Source organism: Lissotriton vulgaris, unplaced genomic scaffold (genome assembly GCF_964263255.1).
Source record: "Lissotriton vulgaris unplaced genomic scaffold, aLisVul1.2 SCAFFOLD_1473, whole genome shotgun sequence".
Taxonomy (NCBI): Eukaryota; Metazoa; Chordata; class Amphibia; order Caudata; family Salamandridae; genus Lissotriton; species Lissotriton vulgaris.
The window spans coordinates 37,913-45,349 of record NW_028241333.1 but is presented as its reverse complement, the minus strand read 5'-3'; the positions used below and the strand labels follow the sequence as shown (position 1 = coordinate 45,349).

The 7,437-nt window shown below is 49.2% G+C and overlaps 1 pseudogene; it reads left to right on the top strand.

Annotated features, from left to right (window-relative positions):
• The first annotated feature begins 5,232 nt into the window (after nucleotides 1–5,232).
• Nucleotides 5,233–6,113, top strand: LOC147671990 (deoxyribonuclease TATDN1 pseudogene; annotated as a pseudogene).
• The last annotated feature ends 1,324 nt before the right edge of the window (nucleotides 6,114–7,437 follow it).

Here is a 7,437-nt window from a genome sequence, read left to right as displayed (position 1 = left end):
CCCTCCTACGCATCCTGGCCATCATTGCCCAACAGGCCAACTGCACCAACAAAGCAGACAACCAACATCCCATCCCACCCCACACCAAGTTGCTGGCTGTGCTGCACCTGTTGGCACACCCCAACCAACACCTGCCAGAGTTGGCGGAGTCCCACAGCCAGCCACATCCATGTCCCCCATGCCTGTCCTGGACATCACCAGCACCCTGCCACCCCAGGCCTCATACAGCCAACACAATGTGCAGGAACCGCTGGAGACCAAGCAAGGACCATACGCCTTAGCCGGATGCACGCACGTGTTGGGGGAAATCCACTGCACACATGTCCCACCTGTGCCGCCTGGTGACACAGCACACAATCTGTGCAACAGGAAGCACACATCTAACATCAATGTGCAGGCAACATCAGACAACCGTGGGACCTACACCAATGTCGCCTCTAAATACACAGCCAGTATGCATGATTTTTTCACCTCGGACAGTCCATCAGCAACCAGCAATCCCAGGATGGCACCAAGGGAAATGCACAGCCCCTTGACAAGTTCCCAATTAAAACCCCACTCACCTCATGCAATCCACAAATCTGGCAATGCACACTTCACAAGTTCACAATCAACATGCACAACAACATGCCCACCTAGCAGACACAATAGAACAACTTACAATGGTAACCTGAGCAAGCCGTGAACATGACCAATCAATTGCATGGCACCTCAGCCATACAATAGCCGAATGTGGGGAGAGGAGGCAACCAGGCATGTGTGAAGGATGCAGTAGAACCATGATTGGGAAAGTACACAATGCCTAGAGTGGCGGCGCAGTGCTGGACAGACCAGAGTATGCAGAACACAGCCATACCCAGTCAGTGGGGGTCCTCGTGGAAATGTTGCTTCTTACGCCTCTCCCCTAAGCGTGAGCAGAGAGGGATGGGCCGGCGTATTCCAGGCCAGCGTAGGGGTGTGAAAAAGAAGCACGTAGTCCTGGCCGTGGTCCTCTTCCGGAAAACTCAACATCTCTGCCAGGGCTGCGACTCCCACCTCACCACAAGGCCAACTCCATCCTCGTCAGCAGAGTTGCCTGAGATCCTGTACACCTGCCATACCCCGGCCTGCGGAGCAGGAACCCGTCAGGCCCGACCCTACACAGCCAGGCCACACTGATCAACGTGTTTCTAGGAGGGCCCACCACGTGCCAGTGTCAGCTCAAAGCCCGAGGCCCGCGACTCAGCCAGCCTTTCAGACCACCGCTGTCCCCCGACGCTGGTCCACATTACTCCTCACTCGTTGACATATTCTACCAGTGTCCTCTGCATCCCAGTGGGTCCCATATGTGAAACTGTGTCCTGGCTCTTGAATGGCAGTGACCCCAAATCTGGGCAAGTGGCCACAGCACCAGACCCCCCCCCGATCAGTTCCATATGGGCATCTTGCGACATGTGGTGGCACTAACCCGTTTCAAAGCCAGCTGGCGACACGTCCTGCCACAAACCCTGTTCAACGCCAGCCGGTAACATATAATGCCACAAACACTGTTCAATGCCAGCTGGCGACATGTGGATGAGGGACCAGGACTACCCTGGGGACCAGTAGGTCTCACATCCAGCACCTAGTCGCGATTCACAAATGGCAGAATCCACACCAGTGGTCGCACAGAGAGGAGTAAGAGGAAGATGTGGCTCATTCCGGACGAAAGCTGGGTACAGTCACGGAGGTGACGGAACACGTGGTGCCACTGAACCTGAACTACGCAGGTCGGTGGGGCCACCAACCTCTGCCAGCGACACTCGGTGAATGGCCTGTGCTGACCGCAGGCCTACAATGCTCTCGGCCTATGCTGCGCTTGAGCAGGTCACTGTTTCAGAACTGAACATTGAGTATGCAAAGGCATATTACCTATCATTAAACGCAAGGAGAGGTGTAAGAGGTTGACGCCTTGCATCTTGGCAAAGAGAAAAGGACCATTGTTACGAAGGTGTTCTTACACTACCGACAACTGCCCTGGTGTCACTTGCACTGTGCATCGCGAGCCAATGACACGTGGCTGTGGGCCATTGCTGACCGCTGCCTCTGGCCTAGACTGCGGTCCAGTAGGTCACAGAGTCATGATTCAGTAATGGCGGAGTTCATATCAGTGTACCAGCATCATCGCAGACTGCATCCCCATCCACCCCCTATGCCACTAAGTCCCCCGACATTCATGGACACTCACTGGTCAAACTTTAGTGGTGTCTGAGTCTATGGACTAGGGCGCAGTTTTCATCCTCATGTAGCTGATACCGAATTGGTGGTGGCAACGAGGCTGTCACATTCCACTCCTCCATTTGCTGCTTCCGGGTAAAATCAAACCTTTTGGCATCTTGCCCTGGAGGACACCTTCCAGTGTTACCTGAAACCCTCCTCAACATACACCTCGGACATTGAAGGTGACCCGCTCAGGTCGCATGGCCCATCTGACTGCACAACAAGTCACTGTCCCGTGGCTTGGTGCCTGTTCCGGCCGCAGTGCATCTTGGGCCACTAACTCTGTGCTGGTCAAGTCCGGGACCCTTTCTCCGGAGACATTGGATGAGGCCTGAAGTATAGGCCTTGGGGTCATCAACGCCATTTCTCTGTGGCCTTGCCCTTTACGTAGACTCCGGGCCCGAATGTGCCCCACCAGGGCTCACACACCAAAGTGAGTCCAGACCAGCCCGGACGACGCATCACTGCAGTAGTTATCACACCTTCTTGTGAATATACACCTAGGTGATTACATTTGCACACATTGTAGGTTGTGGACAGAAAAACATATTTTGGTGCAAATGTATTGGTAATTTCAATTGAAAATGTGTTGTCTGTAATGGCAAGTAGCTACCACACCATGCATTCTCCACACTATGCCACTCCACTCCACTCTATGCCCTTCCACTCTATGCCATGCTGTTCCATTGTACGACACTTCAGTCCTCTCTACAATATGCCACTCTACTCCATGCCCCTCCACTGCACACCACTTACCTCAACCCACTCTACCCCATTTTAATCTATCCCACTCCACTCCAATGTACACCGACCAGCACCACCCCACTCCACTACAAACTGGTCCAATCTACTACACACAATCTATTCCACCTCAATCTACCCCACTCCACTCCAATATACCCTGCCCCAACCCAATCTACCCCACCCCACTCCAATCTACCCCAATTCAATCTACCCCTTCTAACCCAATGAACCCCACTCGAGTCTACCCCAATTCACTCCACTATGATCCAATCTACCCACTGCACTCCAATCTACCCCACTCCAATCTACCCCACTCCACTCTAATCTACCCCAATCTACCCCACCTGACTCCACTCCAATCTACCTCACTTTACTCCAATATACTCAACCCCTCTCCAATCTACCCCACTCCACTCACCTAACACAATCAACCCTACACCACTCCTTTCCAACCCACTCCATTCCAATCTACAGCACTCGACTAAAACCTACCCCACTCTGGTCCAATCTACCACAGGCTGCCCTACTCCACTCCAATCCACTCCAATCTCCCCACTACACTGTACTCCTCCCATATCTACCCCACTGCACTTCACTCCAATCTACTCCACCACATTCTACCCCACCATTCTCTACTCAAATATACCCTACTCCAATCTACCCTATACCAATCTACCCCACTCCAATCTATCCCTATGTAATCCACCTTACCCCAATATACTTCACTCCACTCTAATCTATATCACTATACCCAATCTACCCCACTTTCACCCCACCCACTATGGTCTACCCCACCATACTCCAATTTACCCCACTCCAATCCAACCCACTCCACTTCAGTCTAACACACCACCCTCCAATTTACCTCACTCAATCATCCCTCTCCAATCTACCCCACTTTATTCCTATCTATACTACTCTAATCCACACAAAGTACCCCACTCTACTCCTCCCTAACAAACGCCACTCCACTCCACCCTTCCCAAATATGTATCTCACAGGACTCAAATCTCGACTACACTCCAAACTACCCAACTCCACTCCACTCCACCATACTCCACTCCAATCTACCCAACTCCACTCTGCTCTTATCTATGCCACTCCACTCTGCCCTAATGTACCCCACTCCAATCCCCCCAATCTGTCCCACTCAACTCTATCCCGATCTTCCACATCCCACTCTACCCAATCTACCCCAATCCACTTCATTCCAATTTATCACATGCCACCCAACCCTTCCGTACTCCAGTCCAATCTACCCCACTTTATCCCATTCCACCCACACCCCCTCACTCCAATATACCCTACAACCCTCCACTCCACCCCAAACTACCCTACTCCAATCTACCCACCCAATCCGCCTCACTCTAATCTACTCCACTCCAATCTTGACTCCAATCCAATGTACCCCACTCCAAACAACTCCAATCCTAGCTATCTCACTTTAATCTATCCCACCACTCCATTCTAATCTACCCCACTTCACTCCAATCTACCCTACCATAATCCACGCAATCTATCCCACTCCAGTCTACCTCACTCCACTCTACCCCCTCCACCCTAATCTATCTCACTCCACTCCTCCTCTCCACTCCAATCTACTTGAATATTTCCCACATCACTCTACTGCAATCTTCCCTGATATACCCTACTTCTGTCTACCCCACTCTAATCTACCCCACTCGAATCTACCCCAATCTACTCCACTCCAATCTACCCCACTCCACGACAATCTACCCCACCCCACCCAATCTACCCTAATTCAATCTACCACACTCCAATCTACTACGCTAATCTACCCACCTCCTCCACTCTAATTTACTTCACCACAAACTACCTCAATCTGTCCCACTCCAGTCTACCCCATCTAACTCAGTCCACCCCACTCCATTCAACCCCACTGTACCCCCACTCCACTCTATGCCAATCTACCACACTCCACTCTCCCCAATCTACTCCATTCCACTCTACCACAATCTACCCCACTCCACCTACCCCATCCCATCCCATGCCACCAACATTTGTTAAACAGCAGCCACACTGGTATACATAATGGCTAAAACACATTGCCACAGCCAATAGCTCTCGTATAGGCGATGCCTATTGGCTTTGTTACCATTATGCTATTATTGATGGCTTGTGCGAGAGCTTCCATAATTGCAGCTCTTAAACTTCAGGAGGTAGAGGAAGCGTAGAGTCTTATGGGACACCGCGGTCTGAAGTCAGTTGAACTGACTCTCCAACAGAAGCATGAGACAAATTAAACAAATCCAAATGTATTTTAATTTAACAGATCTGATGTTCAGAAGAGTGTACAGGGGAAACAAAAACATCTAGATGACTTTTTAGACAACATTGTCTAAGCTGACAATGTTGTCATTCAAAAGTTTGTGATTACAGGTGGGAAATTCGAGGACAGCAAAGAAGCCCTCCAGCAAATACAAATGACAGGTTTTACAGTACAGTTGGCTGCCATCCCAGATGCTGTAGAGAATTTGAAGAGTGACCCTGACCAATATTTTGTGGTACTCCAAAATGAGATAGAAACAGCATAAGGGAACGTTATAATCAATGGAGAATGTGGTTTGAATGTTGATAGTCTTCAATGATGTCCTAAGGAAACCCATTTGAAGTATTTTAAAAAACAGTTTGATTTAGCTGAGCAAACAAAAGTGCCAATGCTCCTCCACTATAGAAATGCACACTAAGAGATCTGTAACATAATGAGAAAAAACTGGAACAGATGCTATGGTGGAGCTGCCCATTTGTTCGATGAAACCAAGGAAGAGGCAACTGCTGTGATAGATCTGCATCTTTACATTGGCATAAATGATTGCTCATTAAAAATGGAGGCCACATTTGGAAGTACTGAAACCATTCCCAGTGAATTAATGACCAAGACTGATGCCCCTTGGTGTGGAGTGAGAAATACTCATGCCTGATCAAAATATGTGAAGACCACCTTTCTTACCCAAAAGAAATGGGAAATGAGGCATTGTTTCTAGGATAGGAATGAACCTTACCATATTATCCATGTCCTGGAGATCATGTTGATGACAAAAAAAAACCCTCTCGAATTCGCAAACACAGTATACAACAACACCATATTGGCCTTTTTCAAGGATACATGAGGCTCTTCTGCATACGAATGTAACACAGTAAGCCAAATTCTTGACGTAAACAGTTGCCTGTGCCAGATGTGTGGGGAAATGAATGAACCATGATAGCTGCATGTGAGAAATTGGGTTGTTGGTTGACTAGGGTTTGAACCTTGGTCATCCACACTCTTTTTTAGGGTGAGGCACAAGCCAACCCTATAATAACATGTGTTCAACCCCCTGGTTGCTTGGCATAAACCACAGAGCAGTCACGCTTCACTTAGGGGCAATGTGTAAAGTATTTGTGAAACACTTCAAACAGTAAAACAGTGAACAGTAAAAACACCACACAAAAAGATCCCATGACCAAAACAAAATACATCCAATCAGTAGAGCCGGTGTTATGAAATTTTAAAGAATAAAGTGAAAAAAGTGCCTAAAAGCACAAAGCGCCAACCATGGCTATCTAGTTGCACAGGAACAGGTCAAAGTCAAAAGTTCAGATCGACCGTGAGGAGAGCAGGTCAGATACAGTCACAGATTAGTCCTGCTGAAGTTTTACCTTCTCAAGGTTTGTGCCAAGATTCCCATTTGCTTTGATGAGGGCCAAGAGGAGCAAGGAGGAAATCACAGGATGCTGGCGGATTGGCACAAAGAGCAGACTGGGCATTGCGGATGGGTAGGCTGGGTTATGTTGGCAGTCCCCCACAGGCAATCAACGCTGTGGTGCAAAGGGACAAGCTTTTTGGTGTGAGGGGCATGGTTTTGGTGTGAACGACCTGTTTCACAGTAACAAAGAACTTAAAAGCTTGATTTAGGTTGTTTGAGCCACACCACGGCTCCAGAACCTGCGGGCACCACTTAGGAGGTCAGGAACACACTGCAGGTGACCAGCAGACAAGCCCTTGAAGTCACTCTGGGGTCCTGGGTTCAAGGTGAAGTTGCAGGTCCAGGTCTTATTTTCCCAAGCAAGAGGGCAGCAGGCAGCAGGTCATTACAGCAGACAGCAGTACCTTTAGAGCAGTAGTTTAGCGGAGTGACAGTCTTTGTAACAGCACAGTAGTCCTTGATAGATTATCTGCAGGTCCAGATGTTCACTGCAGAATTTATGTCCAATGTCCTACTTTTAAACCCTTATGCCCTGGTTCTGGAAGGAAATAGAAGCTTTTAGACAGTGGCTTTGATGTACATGGAATTTCTTGGGTCCCCTGACTCCAAGCTGACTGAATTGACATTGCAGGGTCGTTAGGCGCTTTGTGTGAAGGCAGAGCACAGGCTATTCATTTGTAGGTGGGGCTGTGCTCAGCTCCAACCCCCATCCTGCCAACAGATTGCCCATCCAGGCATACCTAATCAC